Genomic DNA, 24,425 nt, shown 5'->3' with positions numbered 1-24,425 from the left:
CCAGATGGATTTCTTTAACCTATGCCTCAGGCCCTGCCACAGATTTCCCACTGGAAGTGGAAGGCTTGGGGCTGAGCCAAGGCCTGTGATGTCTATGTTTCCAGCAACATTATAGTGAGGTAGTTGGTCTGAACTGTGTGCTCAGAGGAGGGAAGGGAGCCTGGTAAAAAGTGAATGAGGGGTTGTGTTCATGCCCTTGCACCTCCACTTCCATGAGCTTCTCCACTTCCTCACCCTGGTGACCACAGTCCCGGGCCCCTCTCTGCCCAAGGGTGGTGGTGATGCTGGTGCTGGACTTCTCCCCAGGCAGAGCTTACCTACATGTCTCAGTGGGCAGAGACCTCAGGTGGATGATCTCTGCCAAATTTACTCACTCGGACAGCGACCTACTAACCACACTTGCCATAGAGCATGATGGGCCCATTTCCACTCATGGTATAGAGAGGCTCAGGCTGGAGGCGAGGGTGGTCAGCTGGCTAGGGCAGGGAGGATGTGAAAACACAAAGGACTCCACCATCCATCTCTAGCTGCCAGGGTGCAGTCTGACCCAGGTTGGCACCAAACAGATGCGTCTCCTGAAATCCAGCCCAGAGACTAGCCTGTCTCCTGTGTTCCTTGTTCCTTCCCTCCTGCTCCCCAGCTCACTGGGTCCAGGCTTCATGCCCAAGCCCCTTATTGAATCCAAAGAAGTAAAAGGGAAACTGTTGGTGCCTGAGTCTCAGGGGTGAGGGCTAAAGAGGAGAGGAGGACTGTGTGCAAGTTCTAGCTTGCAAGGTGGGACTGGGGCAGGAGTGAATATGGTACGGGCAGTAGGGACTCCAATGAGAGGGCAGAGCCTGGGAAGGGGGAGATGAGGGCACCTCTGCCTGTTTCCACCTGCTGAACTATATGTGCATGCAAGGTCACCAATGGCAAGTCAGGGGAGGGATCGAGGGTGCTCCAACAGGAAAAGAGAGTGGTCAGGGTAAGTAGGACAATGAGTCCAGTGCGGCAAGAGGATGTGTTGGAGCTCTGTAAGAGGGTCATGAGTTCCTTCCACCAGGGAGGCAGAGTGTCATCTATGGATGGGAACCGGCAAATCCCAGAAGAGGGTGTTTAGAGAACTAGAAGAGGGCTTTTAGGGGAATGGGAGGATGTGCCAATGTGGCCAGACAAGGCCCTCAATGAACCCAGACTGGGGGCACTCCACTGCCCTGCTGGCCTGGATGGTAGCAGAGGCTGACCCAGAGTCCCCAACACAGGATGCCAGAGGTGCTGTTCTGCAAGAGGATCTGATATGGAGTGGCTCCCCACCAGGCCTTGCCCCACTCCCCCAACCCCTACCCCCCAGAGAAAGGGCAGAACACAGAATATGAGAAGTCCTTTAATCAAAATCTGCTGTGAGACTGGGGCAGAGAGGAGGCAAATCAAGGGGCAGAGGATGCCCTGATGGAGGCAGAAGAAGAGGCAACCCGCTTGGCCACAGCTCGCCAGCCCTGGAGGTCACACCTTCTCCTCTTGCAGACAGATGTTGGGCTCAACCTGCGAAACAGAAGACTCAAGGAACAGCCTCAAGGCAGGGCCAGCCCACAACCCTGCTCAACAACCAGGACTGTGGGAAGGGGTATGTTGTGTGTAACACTCACTCCAAAGGATCTGGAACTTGTCAGCCAGGTGCTGCATGGCGGCTGCAACAGGGAGAGGCATAAGAAGGTGCTCCACACAGAGGGATATATAAGCCTGTCCCCTTGTCCCTGTTTGGAACCTCCTAACCCTAAACCTGAAACCGACCCCACTAGCCCCAAAGCAAAGAGCTCTGGGCCTGATCATTCCCCACCACCTGAGTTAAATGTGAAGCTATTTCCTAAAACGAACCAAAATGTGCCAGCAGCTCTCAAGTTAAAAAATTGTCTCGCAAACAAGCAATCTAACAATAACCCTAGATGCCACACCAAACAGCAGTAAAAGGGAAAAATCAACATGGCATCTCTACAAGTCCTATCAGAAGGAGCTCTCTAGGACTCATCTCGCTGGCAGAGTCTGCACATAGTCCACACAGTACTTTGCTACTTGTCTGCACGCCCAGCTAAACATGCACTGCATGCTGCAGGGACAGGCTTGATAGGTTCTCCTCCCCACAGGAATGCTGATCCCTATGAGGTCCCCTGCACCTGCAGCCCACCCCACCCCAAGTGCACATCCCGCTTCTGCACTAAGAACCCGCTGCACTCTGTCCCTGGTTCCTGATACTGTATTTCTCTTTAAGGTCATCCATTTCTATCTGTAGCACCAGACACTAGGCCAGTAGACATGGGAGGAAGAGAGAAGGTTAGTATAGACTGCCCTCCCGTTGCCTCCTTTTTCTCCTCTCCACAGGGCCATCCATACCAAAGCCAGATGTCTAGAATGGCAAGGGAAAGACTTTTCTCAGTGGACAGGAGGTGGGCTCCTTCTGAGGGGTGTGGGATGGGGACAAGGCGGGGAGGCCCACATATTTCAGTTGCACTTGGATCCAGATTCCACCATGAGGATTGGGTGTGCATTTCAGGAGCCAGAGGAAGCATTACCTGAGGACAGTCCAGCATTCCCGGTGGCTGCTGCTTCCTTTCCCTTCTTGGGAATGGTCAGTTGGTTCCTGGTCACCTGAGAGGGAAAGGGCACACAATCCAGCTTCCCAGGCTCTAATGTGAGGTGAGGCAGCACCTCGATCTGCTGGCAACAAGCCTCCCCTGCTCTGCCTGGCAGGCTAGACCTTCTCTATGGGCCTGCCTCCCCTGTTCCCCAAGGGCAGCATTTTCACCACTGTGGTCCCCAAAGACTGTGGTTCTGGGTTCAAGCCTCTCAGAGCTGCAGCCACAGCCAGCACCTGGGAGAGCAATGTGGGTGAAGAGCACTTCACAGAAAAAGCTATTAACCTGCAAGTTTACAGCCAGAGAAGCTGTTGGGGCACTGACACCGATCACCTCTGCCAAGCAAATCCCACACAGAGGATGATGGGGCCAGGGCCAACCCTGTTGACACCCTGTTTCCCATGGAAGAAGCTGCCTAGGAGCAAGGCTGAGCTCCCAGGAGAGAGAGAGAGAGAGGTTTCTGCCCTCACCCCCGGTTCCCTCCCCCCATATCAAAACCCAAGACACTCATCTGAGGGTTCAGGTCCTCTGGGCATGACTCCTCCCGGGTTCAGGGCCAAGGGCATTGAGTTTCCTGGATCTTGGGGGTCTCTGATGTTGAGGTCATCACTGCTGGGTTCTCCAGGACGTGCCCATGGAGAAGATGGCCATGCCCAGTGAGTGGGCAGCTAAAACAATGATATTTCACCAATCTGGACTAATGATGTGTGTGTGTGTGTGTGTGTGTGTGTGGGTGAGCAGGCGTGAGTTGGGACTGGGCTGAGGCAGGGGAATGGGAAGAGAATTGAAAGGCTGATCTCTTTAGCACTTTCTCCATCAGCCGGCCCCAGGCCAGCAGGCAGAGCTGAGTGGGGGACAACAGTGCAGCACTGAGAAAGCCCGGGCCCCTTGAAAGAAGGTTTGGGAAACAGCTAAGAAGTAGGATTCAGGAAAGTCATTCATCTAAACACTGACACTCTGTGAAGTTTTTAAGGTGTCCCCTTGACACAATTAAGCTACCAGCCCTCCCTTCCTCTCTAGTCCCAGCCTCGCGGAGACTGGAAACAGCCCAAGGGTGGAAAACCGAGCCCAGCACACCCAAAGTGCTACTTTAACGTTTGTCCCTAGTAAAAGGACCCCAATCTGACATCCTAATGACCCACTGACCAAGGGGCACCCAATGACGACCCCTGAGGGACGGACAGAGGGAGCACGGGTGAAGACGTGTGTTCTGGGGAGGGTGGGAGGGAGAAGAGTGGGGAGAGAGGAGGGGCCTGGCCTACTCGCTTGGCCCTTTGTGACTGAGTCTCTATTTGGGTCGTTGTCTTCTCCCACCACCACCATCGCTGACACGGACTCCTGGGCCCTCCTGGCCACAGATTTCGCCCCAGCATCCATGTGCTTGGACTCTTTGGTTCCCAAAGGGGCCAAGGGATACCTCTTGGACCTCCCAAGCAGAGGAATGCCAGAGACTGGGGGCAACGGGGACGGTTCCCGGGGAGTGGCCAAGGTTCACTGCTCCCAGGAAGGGAAGGTTCTACCCAGGGCAGGTTTGGAGACGCCTCCAAGGGATTTCTTCTGCTCTCTCTTCCTCCTAGGAGTGACACATGGCAGGCTGCCTGTAGTGGCAGCTGCAGTAGCTGCCAACTACTGGTACTCCCTGGTAGCTCTGCTGGCAGCCACCCTTCCCCCAGAGCTCGCTCTGCATTTTCTTAGGTGGGAAGATGTTCAGCTCTGCATCGCCCTGCCTGTCCTGCCTTTCCACAACCGAAGTGAACCCTCGCAGAACAGATGACAGGAACGGGCCTGGGACGTTAAGAAGGAGATTCTCCCTGCCTCAGACAGTCGAGTGTCTGGGCATGTTCCTGGGACCCTTGAGGCTGTTGAGCTTGGCTTGGCCTCCTTCTTTGGGATAAATGCTCACCCTCATCAGCTCTATCTCACTGAACTCATCAGAGGACTCGGAGTCAGGCACCAGCCCAAACGAGCCTTCCAAGGGGGGCGGGTGGTGATCCACAGCCACATTCAACCTACTCTTAGTGCTTCGCTTAGGGTTCCCCTGGGCCCGGCCCTCCTCGGCCCCACCGACTTGGAGAGGGCGGGCCGCAGCCAGCACCACTGCCCCACAACTTGGGGACCATGCCTCGACCGCTGGCACCTGCCTTGAGGTCGGCCCACAAGGAGGACATATCGGTGATCGCATAGCTCTCCAGGGACAGGTATCTGTGGACGCCCAGTATGTCCAAGTCACTCAGTTGCCGCAGAATGGCCGCCACCAACTCGTCAGCCAGCTGCAGGGCCTCCCCTTTGTTTTTCGGCCAGGGAGCCAAGCCGGTCTTCGAAACCCCACAGCACCGGCCCCCCCGCTTCCAGCACCTCCCACTCTGAGTTGAATCCCTCAGGGTTTGGGTACCCATCTCCACCCTCACCTTCACTGCTTCACGGTGTCCTCACCTTGGAGCCCAGTCCAAGTCCCTGCGGGGCTGTGGAGCCGGCCTGAGGGGATGCAGGTCTGCTCCCTGCCCTCTGAGCTGAAACCTGCTCCCCAAACTGACACCTCATCATCCGGGGAGCTCATGTAGCCATCTGGGTGGCCCCCGGACCTGGGGTGGCGATGATTTATCAACCGAGTTGTGGTGGCAGTGGTGGTGGCGGTCATGGAAGGTGAGGCCAGCGGTGTCTGGAGCGAGCGGTCAAGCACCACAGGCACCACATGCACAAGATTGTGGCAAACTGCCCCAGGCTTTCGGCAAGCCTGGGACGCCCCGGCCATGGCCTCCTTATTGATCTGGTTCCTACCAACCAGCACGTGCCTTGTTTGCCCGGCCCCTCGACAAGTAACCAATGGGGCCAAAGGCCTCCTCCAGTTTGCTGCCGAGCCCAAGGGTCATCAGGGCAGTTGATGAGTTGGCGGATGAAGGTGATGGTATGATTAACTCTGTCAAGCCTCTCATCCCACCTCCTCCTGTCCTGCCTTCCCTTTCTGATTAGAGTCACAGCCCTGAGCCCCGACTCTGTACAAACTGGGTGGAGCGGGAGGCAGGAGGGTCCTGAGGGCCCTGGTCTCCTGGGAGGTGAGGATGAAATGTCAGAATGGAGATGCTGGGCACTTAGAACATGCTGAAAGCATTTGCCAGCCTCCCTTCCACCACAAGCCTTATGACCCAGTGAGAGACTGGGCAGAGGAATCCCACAGTCAGTGATCAGTGGTCGGCATAATTCTCCATACGTGGCCAGAGGGCAAAGGGATCCTATTTTTGTTCTGCAAGTAATCTGCCTCATCTGCTTCCATCAGATGTTCTTGGCAGTCAGATTTGGGGGACAGACTGGGGTTGACCTCACTCCCTCAGCTCTTTCCCCACTCTGAGGCAATTCAAAGGATAGAGAGTCTCAATGTCCAGTTACACCCGCAAAGATGCTCACCACCGCTGATCCTGGAGATGTAAACTAAAACCGTGAATCGGGTTTCACACTCTAGGACGACAAGCTTCCAAGAGCTTAACCATTCCGAGAGTGGGAGAGGTTAGAAGCAAACCCCTGTGACAGTGTGCACCACTGTCTTGCAAATATCCATTTTGGAGGTAATTTGGCAAAATCTATGAAAAGCAACTTATACAGCAGGGCCCCTGTGCCTGGTACTCTTCTAAGTGCTGTACATAAACAGTAATGCTTCCTTGTGAGGCTCCTAGGACTATAGTACCAATGATTACCAGCCTCTTACAGGTGAGGAAACAGGTTCTGAGAGGTTCAGCCACTGCCCCAAGGACATTTGGCCCGAGCAGATCAGTGGCAGAATTGAAACCCAAGCTATATGACTCCAGAGTCCTTGCTTTGAGCCAAAAGTCTTAAATCTTGAAAAAAAAAAAAACAAAAATACTATTTTTTCTCTGTTCCAGGAAGTCCGCTGCCTGGTACAACTTCTGTAGACACGCTGGTATTTGTAGTGTACAAAAACACATGCACAGTGGTGTTGGTGTTGGGAAAAACAGAACACTCCCAATTCTCATCAGTAAGCAAAGGGATCAATGCAACATGGTGTAGCATCCAGTAGATACAAGTGTGGCAGTCCAAAAGAATGGATCAGGCCATTATCATCGATTTCAAAAGCATCCCCCTGACTTCATACTGCAAGTTGCTGGATGATGGTGTTGGATACATGTTTGTAAATTTATTAAAACCCCAAATGAATCCTATCTAATGTTTGATAGCCTTTGAGTGTATGTATGTTTCAGGTTCTGAAGTGTGTTTTGCACCGGCTGGGAAACACATTGGATAGCTCCTAACTGGATCCAGTAGGTGTATGGAACAAAGTTTTGACCTTGGATCCCCCCGGGTTGGTAGGAAGGTGTACAGTAGGTTTCCTTTAGGCTCAACGTTGCCTACAGGTACCCTGAAAGCAGCCGTTCTCAGTCTGCCTTCAATGTGGGCATGCTGGGTTCAATCAGTTCTCCAATGGTATGATTATTTGGCCACAATATTTATTCCTTCAGCTGGAATAGAAAATATCACTACTCATATAGAAGCTTCAACAAAATTCACCCAGGAAGCCTTTAATGATAGTAACCAAGCCATTAGTGTGCTCAATTCAGAAATTTCCATGAGAAAAGCAGTCCTGCAGAATGCATGGCCCTCAAAATTCTAACAGCTTCCCAAGGGGGACCTTATACTATAATACATAGTGAATGCTGTATTTTTATACCTGATGAGTCTTCTAATGCAACCCCCTTTATGATGTATATGAAAAGTCACATTTCCACTCTGAATGATCCTCTTCCCAGTTTAAGGGAAATGCTAGGAAAATGGTTTGGTTGAAGAGGGTACTGGTTTCAATCTTTACTAATGATATCCTCCTGTTTATTGGCAACTTTGATTACAGTTTGTGTATCTTATAAAGTGATAGTGTCTTGATTTTTGCACCGTGTATCCCCTGTTCCTAGTAAAATAATGATATCTAAAGAACTTGAAACTATTGATCACATATATAGTTCTCTTTAAAGTAATGCATGTGTATAATGCACATGTATGTTAAAATGAGGGTAGTCCTATTGGACAACTTGGAGTTGACTTTATTCCTTGCTAGACATCTTAACTATTACCACCCTCTAATAGGAAACAGAGAGCTGGGCCTAAGACCCGACAGGGAGGGACATGGTGGACCCAGGGCAAGTGAAGAACCAATTGAGAGACGAAATACTTGATCACCTAATGCTTTCTATTGAAAGATTAATGATCAAAAGGAGACTTGATGAAATAAAATTAATTAAAGTATACACACACACACACACACACACACACACACACACCAGTCAGCCCCACTACATGTTTGAGAATCATATAATCTATGTACAAGTATGCTTTCTTTTCATTCCAGTCCCAGAGAAAGGCAATGCCTAGAATGTTTAAACTACTGCACAATTGCACTCAATTCACACATTCGCAAAATAATGCTCAAAATTCTCAAGGCGAGGCTTCAATGGTACACAAATGAGAACTTCCAGGTGTTCAAGCTGGATTTAGAAAAGGCAGAGGAACCAGACATCAAATTGCCAACATTCATTGGATCATAGAAAAAGCAAGAGAATTCCAGAAAAACACCTACTTCTGTTTAATTGGAAAATTCTTAAAGAGATGATAATACCTTACCACCTTACCTGCCTCCTGAGAAATGTGTACTTAGATGACGAAACAACAGTTAGAACCGGACATGGAACAATGGACTGTTATCAAATTGGGAAAGGAGTAAATCAAGGCTGTATATCGTCACCCTGCTTATTTAACTTAAAGGCAGAGTACATTATGTGAAATGTCAGGCTGGATTAAGCACAACCTGGAATCAATATTGCCAGGATATTTATTAATAACCTCAGATATGCAGATGACACCACACTTATGGCAGAAAGTGAAGAGGAACTAAAGAGCCTCCTGATGAAGGGGAAAGAGGAGGGTGAAAAAGCTGGCTTAAAACTCAACATTTAAAAAGCTAAGATCATGGCATCCAGTCCCATCACTTCATATCAAAAATAGATGGGGGAACAACAGAAACAGTGACAGACTTTATTTTCTTGGGCTCCAAAATCACTGCAGATGGTGAATGCAACCATGAAATTAAAAGACACTTGCTCCTTGAAGAAAAGCTATGAGACACCTAGACAGCATATTGAAAAGCAGAGACACTACTTGGCCAACAAAGGTCCGTCTAGTCAAAGCTATGGTTTTTTCAGTAGTCACGTACGGATGTGTGAGTTGGACCATAGAGAAGGCTGATTGGTGAAGAACTGATGCTTTTGAACTGTGGTGAAGCCTCTTGAGGGTCCCTTGGACTGCAAGGAGATCCATCAAGTCAATCCTAAAGAAAATCAGCCCCGAATATTCATTGGAAGGACTGATGCTGAAGCTGAAGCTCCAATACTTTGGCCACCTGTTGTGAAGAGCCGACTCTTTAGAAAAGACCCTGGTGCTGGGAAAGACTGAACGTGGGCGGAGAAGGGACTGGTAGGGGATGAGATGGTTTTATTACATCACTGACTCGATGGACATGAGTTTGACCAAGCTCCGGGAGTTGGTGAAGGAAAAGGAATCCTGGCATGCTGCAGTTCATGGGGTCACAAAGAGTCAGACATGAATGATGACTGAACAACAACATGCAAGCGAACAAAAGTCCAGGACCTGATGACTTCACAGGCAAATTCTATCAGGCATTAAGGGAAGAGTCAATACCTATCCTTCTGAGTCTATTCCAAACTCATTCTATCAGCAGACTGTCACCCTGATACCAAAAGCAACCAAAGATACCACCAAAAGAGAAAATTATAGGTCGCTATCACTGATGAACATAGGCACAAAATCCTCAACAAAACAGTAGCAAACCTAATCCAACAACACATTAAGAGGACCATACAATATGATCAAGTGGGATTTATCATATGATACAAGAATTTTTCAATATTTTCACAAATCCATAGGTCTCTATATGCAGGAAAAGCATTTGAGAAAAATCCAATAACCTTTTATGATTTAAATAAAAAGTTTACATTTCCTGAGGAAGGAGGCAAGCGGGCTTGAGTCTAGATACTTAAATCAGATTCCAGCTTGCAGTTCGAAATAGAAATAACAACAGAAACAGAGTAGTCAGGCTTTGTCTCCTGACGACACTGTAAGATGATAGCTATGGCAGAGACAGAGAGGGGCTACACCCTGTTCGAGTGAAAGATCAAGAGATCACATATTTCCCATCCTCAGGGCAGGAAAGACACGGCACATGTGCAGAATGTGCCCCTTGGGGGTCAAAAAGAAAAGGGCACCACCTCATAGTATGTGATGCCGTCTCCCCCAAAGGTCTCTGGGCTGGCGCCCATCTTGGAATACAGTAGTGCATGCATGTTGGGGAGGGTCCTAGGGTAAGTCAGATGTGGGAAAAGAAACCAGATAACTGGCCAAACATAACTAAGACCCAGAAGGACTGCCCTATATAAATGACTTAACTGACTCTTTACTGCACTCCTCCTCATTATGACGGATGCCCACACTGTTTCTCACCAAGTGTGTATGTTTGCCTTCAGTTCAATTCAGTTCAGTCGCTCAGTTGTGTCCCCTTCTTTGCCACCCCATGGACTGCAGCATGCCAGGCTTCCCTGTCCGTCACCAACTCCCGGAGCTTGGTCAAACTCATGTCCATCGAGTCAGTGATATCATCCCACCATCTCATGCACTGTTGCCCCTTTTCCTCCTGCCTTCAGCCTTTCCCAGCATCAGGGTCTTTTCCAATGAGTCACTTCTTCACATCAGGTGACCAAAGTATTGGAGCTTCAGCTGCATCATCAGTCCTTCCAATGAACATTCAGGACCAATTTCCTTTAGGATGGACTGGTTGGATCTCCTTGCAGTCCAAGGGACTCTCAAGAGTCTTCTCCAGCACCACAGTTTAAAAGCATCAATTCTTCAGCAATTAGACTTCTTTATGGTCCAAATCTCACATCCATATATGACTACTGGAAAAACCATAGCTTTGACTAGACAGACCTTTGTTGGCAAAGTAATGTCTCTGCTTATTAATACGCTGTCTAGGTTGGTCATAGTTTTTCTTCCAAGGAGCAAGTGTCTTTTAATTTCATGGCTGCAGGCACCATCTGCAATGATTTTGGAGCCCAACAAAATAGTCTGTCATGGTCCATTGTTTCCCCCTCTTTTGCCATGAAGTGATGGGACTGGATACCATGGTCTTGGTGTTTTGAATGTTGAGTTTTTAGCTAGCTTTTTCACGCTATTCTTTTACTTCCATCAAGAGGCTCTTTAGTTCCTCTTCTCTTTGTGCCATAAGGGTGGTGTCATCTGTGTACCTAAGGTTATTGATATTTCTCCTGGAAATCTTGATTCCAGGTTGTACTTCATCCAGCCTGGCATTTTGCATAATGTACTCTGCATATAAGTTAAATAAACAACATGGCAATATACAGCCTTGACATACTCCTTTCCCAGTTTAAAACCAGTCTGTTGTTCCATGTCAATTTCTTCTTGCTGCATATTGATTTCTTAGGAGGCAGGTCAGGTGATCTGGTATTCCCATCTCTTGAAGAATTTTCCACAGTTTGTCCTGAGCCACACAGTCAAAGGCTCTGGCATAGTCAACAAAGCAGAAGTAGATGTTTTCTGGGACTCCCTTGCTTTTCTGATGATCCAACAGATGCTGGCAACTTGCTAGAAAGGCTCCTTTGCCTTTTCTAAATCAAGCTTGAACATCTGGAAGTTCTTGGTTCATGTACTGTTGAAGCCTTGCTTGGAGAATTTTGACCATTACTTTGCTATCATGTGAGATGAGTGCAATTGTGCAGTAGTTTGATCATTCTTTGGCATTGCCTTTCTTTGGGATTGGGATAAAAACTGACTTTTTCCAGTGCTGTGGTCACAGCTGAGTTTTTAAAAATTGCTGGCATATTGAGTGCAGCACTTTCACAGCATCATCTTTTAGGATTTGAAAAAGCTTGACTGGAATTCCGACCTCCACTAGCTTTGTTCATGCTTCCTAAGGCCCATGTGCCTTCACACTCCAGGATGTCTGGCTCTAGGTGAGTGATCACACCATCGTGGTTTTCCGGGTCATTAAGATCTTTTTTGTATAGTTCTTCTGTGTATTCTCGCCACTTCTTCTGAATATCTTCTGGTTCTGTTAGGGCCATACCATTTCTGTCCTTTATTATGCCCATCTTTGCATGAAATGTTTCCTTGGTATCTCTAATTTTCTCGAAAAGATCTCTAGACTTTACTATTCCATTGTTTTCCTCTCTTTCTTTGCATTGATCACTTAGGAAGGCTTTCTTATCTCTCCTTGCTCTTCTTTGGAACTCTGCTTTCAGATGGTTATATCTTTTCTTCTCTCCTGTGCCTTGCTCTGTCTTAACTAAACTGTTTCTCTGTGTGCTCTCCCACTTGTTGTGCTGCATCACTGATAATAAGCTTTGTACCTATTTTTACAATGGAAACAGTGACAAACTTTATTTTCTGGGGTTCCAAAATCACTGCAGATGGTGACTGCAGCCATGAAACTAAAAGACACTTACTTCTTGGAAGAAAAGTTGTGACTAAGCTAGACAGCATATTAAAAAGCAGAGACATTACTTTGTTGATAAAGGTCCATCTAGTCAAATCTATGGTTTTTCCAGTAGTCACGTATGGATGTGAGAGGAGGACTATAAAGAAAGCTGAGCACCGAAGAATTGATGCTTTTGAACTGTGGTGTTGGAGAAGACTCTTGAGAGTCCCTTGGGCTGCAGGGAGATCAAACCAGTCCATCCTAAAGAAAATCAGTCCTGAATATTCATTGGAAGGACTGATGCTGAAACCGAAGCTCCAATACTTTGGCCACCTGATGCGAAGAAACTGACTCATCGGAAAAGACTTTGATGCTGGGAAAGATTGAAGGCAGGAGGAGAAGGGGACGACAGGGCATGAGATGGTTGGATGGTATCACCGACTCGATGGACATGAGTTTGAGTAAGCTCTGGGAGTTGGTGGTGGACAGGGAAGCCTGGCATGCTACAGTCCGTGGGGTCACAAAGAGTCGGACACGACTGAGTGGCTGAACTGACTTAAAGTTTTTACTTCCTTGAGAAACGCATTTTTCAATGGGGAAAGAGCTAAGGGAAACCTTGCTTCTAGCCTCTAGCCATTTTCAGTCTAGTGGGTAGGGTTCCTGGTTTTCATCCAGGGTACCCGTGTTCAATTCCTGGGCAGGAAACTAAGATCTCACTCAAGCCACTGCTCACTGCTGCCTCTCCGCTTGGATTGGAAGAATCAAAACTGTCAAAGTGACTACACTACCCAATGCAATCTACTGATCCAATGCAATCCTTATCAAGTTACCAATGGTATCTTTCACAGAACTAGAACCAAAAAATCTCAAAATTTGTGTGGAGGCACAAAAGACCATGAATAGCCAAAGAAATCTTGAGAGAGAAAAATGGGGCTGGAGGAATCATGCTCCAGGGCTTCAGAGTATACTACAAAGATAACAGTCGCCAAAGCAGTGTGGTACTGGCACAAAAACAGAAATATTGATCAACGAAACAGGATAGAAAGCCTGGATATAAGCCCATGCACCTGTGGTTGATTAATCTATGACAAAGGAGGCAAGAATATACCAAAGAGAAAAGGCACTCTCTGCCAGAAGTGGTGCTGGGAAAGCAGTATGGCTACATGTAAAAGAATGAAATTAAAACATTCCCAAATATCATACAAAGAAATAAACTCAAGATGAATTAAAGACCTAAATGTAACACCAGATACTATAAAAGTCTTAGAGGAAAACACAGGCAGAACACTCTTTGACATAAATCAGAGCAATATGTTTTTCATGCACCTCCTAGAGTAATGAAAATAAAAACAAAAATAAACAAATAAGACATAATTAAAATTAAAAGCTTTCACACAGCAAAGGAAACTATAAACAAGATGAAAGACATTCCTCAGAATCAGAGAAAATATTTGCAAACGAAGCAACCAAGAAGGGATTGCTTTCCAAAATATGCAAACAGGTCATGCAACTCTCTCTCTCTCTCTCTCTCTCTGTCTCTCTGTCCCTCTGTCTCTCTCTCTTCATATATATATATATATATATATATATATATATATATTTATACATACACTCACATATGCATACACACACCTGATTGTCATACACTTTACATCTCTGCAAATCATAAACTCTAAATACATTATCATTGTTCTGTTTTAAATAGTCAATTTTAAATATTTTTTAATGAATAAAAATATCTTCTGTGTTTGGCCACATAAAAGTAAAATAATTAAATAAATAAAATTAAAACTGGTCAATTTGCCTAAGTTTTCAAGCTGATTAGAGTAAAATGGCTCATAGTGTCCTCTTTCCTCTCAAATTCTATTTTTGGAAATATTAACATTTCTTCTACATACAGTGGTTGCAAGAAAATAACACAGAACACCCAAACATCCTTCACCTTGACGGACCCATTATTAATATTTTGTCAAATTTCCCATATTCTGTTTCTGTCTCTGCTTTGTTGAATCATTGGAGTTACTTTAAGACGTTGCAGTCTTTCATTTTTCAATTCTTCAGTATGTATCTCTTCAGAGAAAGATTAGTCTGCCTCAAATCTTAATCCAATTATCATACTCAGGAAATTTAACTTTGAGACAATATAATTAACTTACTATATGATCCTCATTCAAAATGTCTGATTGTCCCAATATTGTTTTCATACCTGAACTCTAAAATAAACCTTGCTTCCAAATAAAGGCTATGTAGTGCATTTGGTTATCAGTGTCTTTAGTGTCCTTTAAACTATAACATTTTCCTAGATTTTTTTGGGGGGCTGGGTCTTGCATGATATTGAAATTTTTAAAGATCCAGTCCAGGTGGTTTTCAGAAAGCTTCTCCAGTGGAATTTGTCTGATTGCTGCTTCCTGATTCCATTCAGGTTAAACGTTTTGGCAGGAATACTGCAAAGTTGATGTCCTGTCCGTCTCCGTGCATGGCATCAGGATATTCTTGAGATTCTTCCAATTCTATTCAGATATATTTGACATACAGAACTGTGCAAATTTAAAGTGTACAGCATAATGATTTGACATACCTACATCATGAAATGATTATCACAATAAGTTAATAAACATGCATCTTCTCATATAGATAGAAAATTAAAGATAAAGAAATATTTTTTCTTGTGATGAGAACACTTGGGATTTATTCTCTTAAGAACTTTCATATATAACATACAGCAATGTTAATTGCATTTATCATGTTATACATTACATCCCTCATACTTATTTATCTAATAACTGGAAGTGTGTCCCTTCTGCCCACCTTTGTCCCCTCCCCAACACCTACCACTTGGTAAGTGAAAATCTGAAATCTTTTTCTGTGAATCTTTGTTTCTTTGCTTGTTTGGTTGTTTTTGAAGTGTAACTGATGTACAACACTATGTCAGCTCCTGGTACACAACACAGTGATTTACTATTTCTCTATATTTGAAAATGGACAGCACTATAATTCTAGTTATAATGTGCCACCATGCAAAATAGTACACAGTTATTGGCTATATTCCCTACACTGTGCGTAACTCTTTCTGTATCTGATTATTTTATGTTGCTGACCTCTTAAGTTTAAACACATTTTCAGGCCCCCACATTTTTACTCCTCTCCTCGTGTTTACTGTTTCTGACATCATATTTTCCCTTTTTTTCCCCCTGTATATTCCTTAACTAAGGTGTTTCCCTGGTGGCTTAGTGCTGGAGATGTGAGTTCGATCCCTGGTTCGGGAAGATCCCCTGGAGAAGGAAATGGCAACCCACTCCACTATTCTTGCCTGGAGAATCCCATGGACAAAGGAGCCTGGCAGGTTACAGTCCATGGGATCTCAAAGAGTCAGACATGACTTAGCGAATAAACAACAACAACAACAATCCATTAACTACGTATTGTGGATATAGATGATTTTACTACTTTTGTCTTTTAACCTTCCCACTAGCTTTGTAAGTCACTGATAGAGCTTTGTAAACTGTATATTTGCCTTTATCAGTGAACTTACTCCTTTCATCATTTTCATATTTCTTTTTTCTTTTTCTTTTATTTTATTTTATTTTAATTTTTTTAAATTATTTTTTTTTAATTTTTTTTATTTTTTCAGTGGGTTTTGTCATACATTGATATGAATCAATTGTGTCTTTTCTTTTTTGCTTGGAGAAGTCCCCTTAACATTTCCTGTAAAGCTGGTTTGATGATGCTGAACTCTTAGCTTTTGCCTGTCTGTAAAACTGTTGATCTCCTTCAAATCTGGATGACAGATTTGAAGAAATGACAGATTACCAGTAGTGTCTTCTTGGTTGTAGGTTTTTCTCTTTACTATTTTAAATATATTGTGCCACTCCCTTCTGGCATGCAGAGTTTCTGCCGAAAAGTCCCTTGTTTGTAACTTGTTGCTTCTCCCTTGCTGCTTTTAATATCCCCACTTTAGCTTTAATTTTTGCCATTCTAACTACAATGTGTCTTGGTGTGGTCTTCTTTTTGCTTGGGACTCTATGTTCCAGGATGCCCATTTCTTTTCCCAGGTTAGCAAAGTGTTCAGCTAGTATGTTTTCAAATGTATTCTCTGCCCCTTTTCTCTTTCTTCTCCTCCTGGGACCATAGAATTCAAATGTTTCTATGCTTGATGTGGTCCCAGAGGTCTCTGAAACCGTCCTCATTTATGTTTATTCTTTCTTTTTTCTGTTCAGCTTCAGTGATTTCCACTATTCTATCTCCCAGCTTATTGATCCATCCCTCTGTATCATCTCACCTTCCATTGAAGTGTATCTTTCATTTCACTTATTGTACTCTTCAGCTCGGTTTGGTTCTCCTATAGATTTTTTATTTTTGGTTTTCTTTAAACTATTTTATTGATTATTTTTAACTGGAGGATAAGTGCTTTAAGATATTATGTTGGTTTCTGACATATATCAACAGGAATCAGCCATAGCTATATATATGTCCCTTTCCTCTGTTTTTTGTACCCTCCTCTTGAACCTCCGTCCCAGCTCCCACCCCATGCCACCCATCTAGGTTGTCACAGAGCACCAGGTTTGAGCTCCCTCTGTCAGACAACAAATTCCCACTGGCTATCTGTTTTTTTTTTTTTTTTTTAATTTTTTTTTAATTATTATTATTATTTTTTTCCAGTGGGTTTTGTCATACATTGATATGAATCAGCCATGGATTTACATGTATTCCCAATCCCGATCCCCCCTCCCACCTCCCTCTCCACCCGATTCCTCCGGGTCTTCCCAGTGCACCAGGCCGGAGCACTTGTCTCGTGCATCCCTCCTGGGCTGGTGATCTGTTTCACCATAGATAGTATACATGCTGTTCTTTTGAAATATCCCACCCTCACATTCTCCCACAAAGTTCAAAAGTCTGTTCTGTATTTCTGTGTCTCTTTTTCTGTTCTGCATATAGGGTTATCGTTATCACCTTTCTAAATTCCATATACATGTGTCAGTATGCTGTAATGTTCTTTATCTTTCTGGCTTACTTCACTCTGTATAATGGGCTCCAGCTTCATCCATCTCATTAGGACTGGTTCAAATGAATTCTTTTTAATGGCTGAGTAATATTCCATGGTGTATATGTACCACAGCTTCCTTATCCATTCATCTGCTGATGGGCATCTAGGTTGCTTCCATGTCCTGGCTATTATAAACAGTGCTGCGATGAACATTGGGGTGCACGTGTCTCTTTCAGATCTGGTTTCCTCAGTGTGTATGCCCAGAAGTGGGATTGCTGGGTCATATGGCAGTTCTATGTCCAGAACTAAACAGACACTTTTCCAAAGAAGACATGCAGATGGCTAACAAACACATGAAAAGATGCTCAACATCACTCATTATTAGAGAAATGCAAATCAAAACCACAATGAGGTACCATTACACGCCAGTCAGGATGGCTGCTATCCAAAAGTCTACAAGCAATAAATGCTGGAGAGGGTGTGGAGAAAAGGGAACCCTCTTACACTGTTGGTGGGAATGCAAACTAGTACAGCTGCTATGGAAAACAGTGTGGAGATTCCTTAAAAAACTGGCTATCTGTTTTATATAAGGTAAAGTATGTGTTTCAATGCTACTCTCTCCATTTGTTCCACCCACTCCTTCCCCCACTGTGTCCACAAATCTGTTCTCTATGTCTGTGTCTCCATTTCATCCCTGCAAATAGGTTCATCAGTACCATCTTTCTAGATTCCATGTGTATGCATTAATATCCGATATTTGTTTTTCTCTTTCTGACTTACTTCATTCTGTATAATAGGCTCTAGGCTCATCCACCTCAATAGAACTGACTCAAATGCATTCCTTTTTCCGGCTGAGTAACATTCGATTGTATATATGTACCACAACTTCTTTATCCATTCATGCGTCTTTTTCCATTATGGTTTCCTTATGGTATATGCCCAGAAGTTGGATTGCTGGGTCTTGTGGTAGTTTTATTCCTAATTCGTTGGGTTTTTTTAAAGGACTCTCCATACTGTTCTCCATACTAACTGTATCAATATACATTCCCACCAACAGTGCAAGAAGGTTCCCTTTTCTCCACATCCCCTCCAGCATTTATTGTTTATAACTTTTTGATGATGACCACTCTGACTGGTGTGAGGTGATACCTCATTATAGTTTTGATTTACACGTCTCTATAATGAGTGATGTTGAGCATCTTTCATCTGTTTATTAGCCTTCTGTGTCTTCTTTGCATGAATGTCTATTTAGATATTTTGCCGAGTCTTTGATTGGGTTTCCTGTTTTTCTGCTGTTGAGCTTCATGAGATGCTTGTTATCTTTGAAGATTACTTCTTTGTCAGTTGTTCAATTTGCTGTTATTTTCTCCTGTTCTGAGGGTTGTATTTTCACCTTGTTTATCATTTCCTTTACTGTGCTAAAGCTTTTAAGTTTAGTTAGATGCCACTCTTTATTTTTATTTCCATTACTTTAAGTGGTGTGTCATAGAGAATCTTGCTGTGATTTATGTCATAGAATATTCTGCCTGTTTTTCTCTAAGAATTTTACAGTTTCTCGTCTTAGAGTTTCAATTCTCTGTTAAAAACTTGTAACTCCTTTCCCTGTGCATCCAATCTTGCCCTGAGTTTTTTGATCTGGTTTATGATCCCTAACCTGAATGCTTTCTCAAGGAGAGTGCCTACCTCCACTTCACTTAGTGCTTCTTTGGGGGTTTTACCTTGCTCCTTTGTTTTGAACATATTCCTCTGTCTCATCATTTTGTCTAATTTGTGGTTTTAATCCTATGTGTTGAGTACGTTGATTACATCTACCAATCTTGGAAGAATGGCCTTTTGTAGGAGACATCCCATGCATCTCTTCAGTGCACTCGCCTCTGGTCACCAGAGCTATATGCTCTAGGGATGCCCCATATGTGAAGCATGGTCTCATAGGGCTAGCTAGCCTCCGGTCTGACTGCTTGCCAGGCGCTGCTTTGTGTGGAGTCTGCCAGTCACTTATGAGTGCGGTGGGGTGATGGTACTGCTGGCTCTGTGTCCCTGAGGGTTTTTTGAGCCTGTTTTTCTTGTGAATAGGTGCAAGCTTGGAAATCCCAAATCTAGCATAGGCCAATTGTTTCGTAGGGCTAGCTACGGGCTCTTAGGTATCCCAAACTTTTGCTTGTCCCGCTGGTGAGTGTGGCTCTTTCTGGAGGCAGCTGGCTGAGAGGCCAAGGTATCGTGAGGCTGGTTTGTTCTGCCATTGACGAGTTTGGGGTCCAGGGTGTCCTGGGGCTAGTGCCAGCTCACTAGTGTGTAGAGATCTGTTTCTGTTCCTGGGTCTCTAGCTGCAGGGCCCTGGGGTCCCAGAGCTTGTCACAGTTCACTTTTTGGGTGGGGACAGTTCCTAACATGGCTGGCAGTGGGGTCCTAGATGTCCCATAGCGGGTGTCCACACACTGTTATGTGGGGCCAGATTCCAGAGCTGCTGGCTGAGAGCTCCAAAGTGTTCCAGACCTGGTATCTACGTTCTGGTACACTTTGCTGGAACTCAGTGGCTCCTGGTGCTGGTGTGGGCCTGCTGGTGGGTGGCCTTTTTCCGGGTATGGCAGACTGAAAGGCAGGAGTTACCGCGGTTGCTGTTGTCTGCCTGCTGATGGATGGAGCTGGTTCTTGGGTTTGCTGGCTTCAGGGCCCTGGAGTGTTCTAGGAGTTGGTGTTTTGGGCCACTTTTGGTTGGGGCTGTGGTCCAGGGTGTACTAGGGCTGTTGCCTACCCACTGATGAGCAAAACTGGTCCTGGGGCTAGTGATGACCTGCTTTGGGCAGGAACTAGGTCCTGGGGTCTCTGAGTGCAGGACCCTGGAGTCCTGGCTTAATGCCTTCTTACTGGTGTATAGGGCCAGTGTGGTATGTCAGGGCCTCTGATTGCCAGGTCCAGCTCCAGGGACTCTTAAGGCAGCAGGCTTGCTTGTGGGTGCGGCTGTGTCTCTGCCTGGCTAGTAGCTTGGCCTGCCCTAGTATTACTGCCTACAGGCTGACTGGTAGGTCTGAGCACAGGTGCTAATAAGCTAAGGGAGGATTCCAAAACGGCACTTGTTAGCACCAGTGACCATGTGGTAGAAGGAGCTCTGCAAAATGGCTGCTTCCAGTGTCTATGTCCCCAGGGTGAGTCCAGCTGCCTCATGCCTCTCTGGGAGGCTCTCCAAGATCGGCAGCTGCCTCTGGCCCAGGCTCCTTTCAAATTATTTCTTCAGCCCTGGGTCCTGGATCATGTGAGATGTTGTATGTCCCCTTGAAGAGCGGTGTCTATTTCCTACGGTGCTCTGGCCCTCCCAAAAGTAAGTCGTGCTGACCATCAAAGCCCAAGATTCTGGGAGATCATCTTCATATGAATAAATATAATTCCATCAGCAAAAATATACAAAGTAGAACTATACAGAATAAGCATGAAGCTTACAAGTTTAACACTGATTGAAAAAGTAAGAAATTAAACACATACACTTAATACTTTCACTCATATAGCTGTAAATAGCTGTCAACGCTAACTCATATCATTTAAAGATATATATACAATACAAAACTTTGAGGAAAAGGGAAGAAAGGATGGCACAAAAGTAAGAGTGTGGATATTCTCCTTGAAGAAGGAATGGGGCTAATATAAGAAAGGGAAACTTCAGAAGTCTTAGGGAGAGCCAGCACTATCCTGTTCTGTGACTTGGGGGTATATACTTGATAATCAATTATTACACTACACATATATATTGCAACTTCTTCTCTGTCTGTGTTACATTTCAGTATAATTTGCGAGAAAGATTGAGGTTAGTAATCTTATATCACTTATATTAAGAGCTTTGTTTTCAAGAACTCATAGCTGTTTGCTAAAAATAAGAACGTGGTGCACACATAATTATAATATCAATCTCAATTTTTATTAAATATTCCATATTTGGGTAGTACATTTTAAGTCAGAATTTAATTGTGAATTTGTGCTGAAACCCACAGAAGTGTTGTATTTGGTTACAATTTATCAGAGACTTCTTCGTTCCCATCCACTTCCTCTCAGAGGTGGAGCACCAAGAACCTGTGAAAAAGAAATGAAGGCCAAAAATACAGAGTAATGTGCCTGCATTGTAACATACCTATTTGTCCAGCCGAGGGCAGTATCATATAAGGCTGTTTGTTGGGAAGGACCAGATGCCAGGCCTTCGGAGTTCTTCTGTTTTTTGTGATTAGCTTATTAACTACTGGGACTGAGGGGCTTATTTGAGCCAATATGGTGGTGATGGTGATGGTGGTGGTGGTTGGATGGGCTGCATCTCCCTTGCCCGTTTGACACTGCTATCTTAACACCAGCCTTCACCCCTGCTCCCTGCAGCAGCAGCTCTTTTCTTCCTCTTTCTCCTCAGACAGAAACTGAGACCTTTGATGTGCTAGACTGGGTGAACACCCACCTTCCACTAGCACAGACGTGGTAGGTGTGTGTGCACAACACTTCAAGCCCTTCCCTTGTTCTTTGTACCCAGCAAAACTGGAAGAATTTTCCTGAAATGATAGCCTCCACCCCACATTGGGTGCGCCTCCTTTTGTTTCTAGACTTGTGGTCCAAGTGAAGGCTCCACACTGGTTGGTGGCATTGATAAGGCCAACAGGAAGAATGTCATTTTTTTCAAATCTCTTTGATTGATGAAATGAAACAAAATCATTTTCTGGGGCCACCTCTCTGCCTAAAAATAAAATAACATTTCCCATTAAAAGTACTGTTCTATCTTCTAACCTTGTTGTTTAAAATTCCAGCTACCATAATTCACCTCCCTTTTTAAGGATGGGCCTGAAGCAAACATTGAGTAAACATTTATGTCGAGACTTTACTTTAAATGACTCAGTATGTAGAGGGTCTACTCAGATTCTTCTTATGGATTTTTCCTCTCTTTAAATGACATTTGCTTTATTGCTAATTCTAGGACACCATCAGAAGATGTTTTGAAAAAAAATATTTGCCCATAATTCTAGGACCCAAACGCCACAACAGATCTTTCCCACGTGGTTCCTGCCCCAGAATCACAGACATACAAAATATTAGGGCTAGATAATCTGATGCAGAAATCTAATAGGTCTCCTCCTGAGAGGTGTACAAATGAGGAATCTGAGAGTAGAGGGACAGTGCCATGTCAAGGCCAGAAGACAGTTCAGCTATACCCCTTCAGTTCCCACTTTGTCATTAGTTAGAACAGAAGCACCTCCATCTCTTCACAATCAGATCTCTTGTGGATGTATGTTGAAGTTGGTGCAGCTATTTCCCAAACTCGCGACTACTTGAAACAATGAAATCTGGCCCATTTACTGTCAGTTATAGCTAGAGCCCTGTTCACTCACTTGAGCATCCCAGGTGAAGCACTCCCCTTCACTGCATCCACAGAATCTCTAGTGTTTTGTGGTCACTGTGGATTGTTGACCTAACAGGCCTAACACAAGGCAGAGTAAGGTAGGGCAAGCACTTGATGAGGAATCAGGAGACCTACCTCTCTGCTAACCTGCTGAAAAGCACTTCCACTTTCTGAACGTCTGTTTCTCCATCTGGGAAAAGAGGAAGGTGACCTAGATCAGTGGCTCTCAAGCTGGGGTCCAAGAACATCCTGAAATTGTGTGCAAAGTTGTGGGAGGCAATGTGTACAGTCTTCTTGGAGAGTGTAAGGAGCTTTCATTAGATTCTCAAAGGAGTCCTATCATTGACTGAATTGTGTTGCCCCCAAATTAATATCTTAAAGCCCTGACCCTCAATGTGACTAAATTTGGAGATGGAGCATTTAGAGGGGTAATTAGGGTTAATTAAGGGAGCTGGTAAAGAATCTGCCTGTAATGCAGAAGACCCCAGTTAGATTCCTGTGTCGGGAACTTCCCCTGGAGGAGGGATAGGCTACCTACCCTAGTATTCTTGGACTTCCATTGTGTCTAGATGGTAAAGAATCTGCCTGCAATGTGGGACACCTGGGTTTGACCCCTGTGATGGGAAGACCCCCTGGAGGAGGGCATGGCAACTCACACCAGTATTCTTGCCTGGAGAATTCCCATGGACAGAGCAGCCTGGTGGGCCATCGTTCATGGGGTGCCAAGTGTCACACACGACTGAGAAACCATGTACAGCACACACAGAGGTTGTAAGAGTGGGGCCCTAATCCCATAGGATCTGATATCCTTATAAGAGGAAGAGCTACCAGAGATCTCTCTCTCTCTTTCTCCATACATACCCAGAGGAAATGTTATGTGAAGAAACAGAGAGAAGGTGGTGAACTACAATACAAGAGGAGTGCTTTCACCATGAGTTGAACTTGCTGGCACCTTGATCTTGGAATTCTAGTATCCTGAACTGTGAGAAACTAAATGTTCTTTGTTTAAGCCATCCAGCCTGTGGTATTTGGTTTTGGCAGCTTGAACAGACTAACACAAGTTCCATAACCCAAGAAAGATCCAGAGCCATTGGACCTACTGGTTGCCTGAAACCTATTCTGTGCATTGATGTTTTAATGCAGCATTTTTGGATACTTTCAGATTTCATGAGATCTTGCTTAGAACAGTGCAGTATGTTATTTTTATTGCAACATACTTCTTTTTCTAATAGTTGCATAACACAGAGTTGTAACCCCAGGACCAGAGTTTAAATCCTGATTCCACCACCTACTAACTGTTTGACTTTGGACAAGTTATCACGGACTTGTGTCTCGTATATGAAATAGGAATAAGATTAGTGTCTACTTCACATGGCTGTTGTGAGAATCAAATGACATGTATGTAGAGGGCTTGGCACATAGTAAACATTCAACAGATATTAGTAGCTTTTGTGATGAAAATGTAACTATCTATCAGGGGTTTTTGCCTGTATAAACAACACTGCTGTGAGCAAACCTCTTTATACACAGAGAATTTTTTTTTCTTTTAAATGATTTCCTCAGGCTCAATTCCTGAGCGTCGTACAACCGAGTCAATCCCTTATCATTTAGATGTTCTTATCTTGTTCTTATTGAAGAATATAATTTACAATTATTTTGTAAATCTCTTAGAGATACACAAAAAAATTTTAAAAAAATATAACATTTCCAGGAGTTCTTTCTATATATATTTAGTATAGAATTTTACTAGTCCCTTTCAACTCAGAATTATCAGTGTTGCTAGTTTTGCACCACATGCAAGTCTTTGGTGGGGCAACATTTATAAAGAGAGCTTCACTGTTGAGTCCAGGATTTCCTTCCAAACTACTGAGATCCCCATCTGCACTCTGTCAGTGGAGATGCTTTCTAAGAGGGTTTCATGTGCCTATAAGTAACGAAAACTACATCATAAAACTGACAGGTCAC

General features: G+C 44.7%; 1 pseudogene; it reads right to left on the bottom strand.

Moving 5' to 3' along the window:
• Positions 1 to 1,516: 1,516 nt before the first annotated feature.
• LOC133052758 (uncharacterized protein CXorf49 homolog) lies at positions 1,517 to 5,166 on the bottom strand (annotated as a pseudogene).
• Positions 5,167 to 24,425: the final 19,259 nt, after the last annotated feature.

This window comes from Dama dama, chromosome X (genome assembly GCF_033118175.1).
Source record: "Dama dama isolate Ldn47 chromosome X, ASM3311817v1, whole genome shotgun sequence".
In the NCBI taxonomy this organism is placed as follows: Eukaryota; Metazoa; Chordata; class Mammalia; order Artiodactyla; family Cervidae; genus Dama; species Dama dama.
This window is presented reverse-complemented; position numbering and strand designations above follow the sequence as displayed.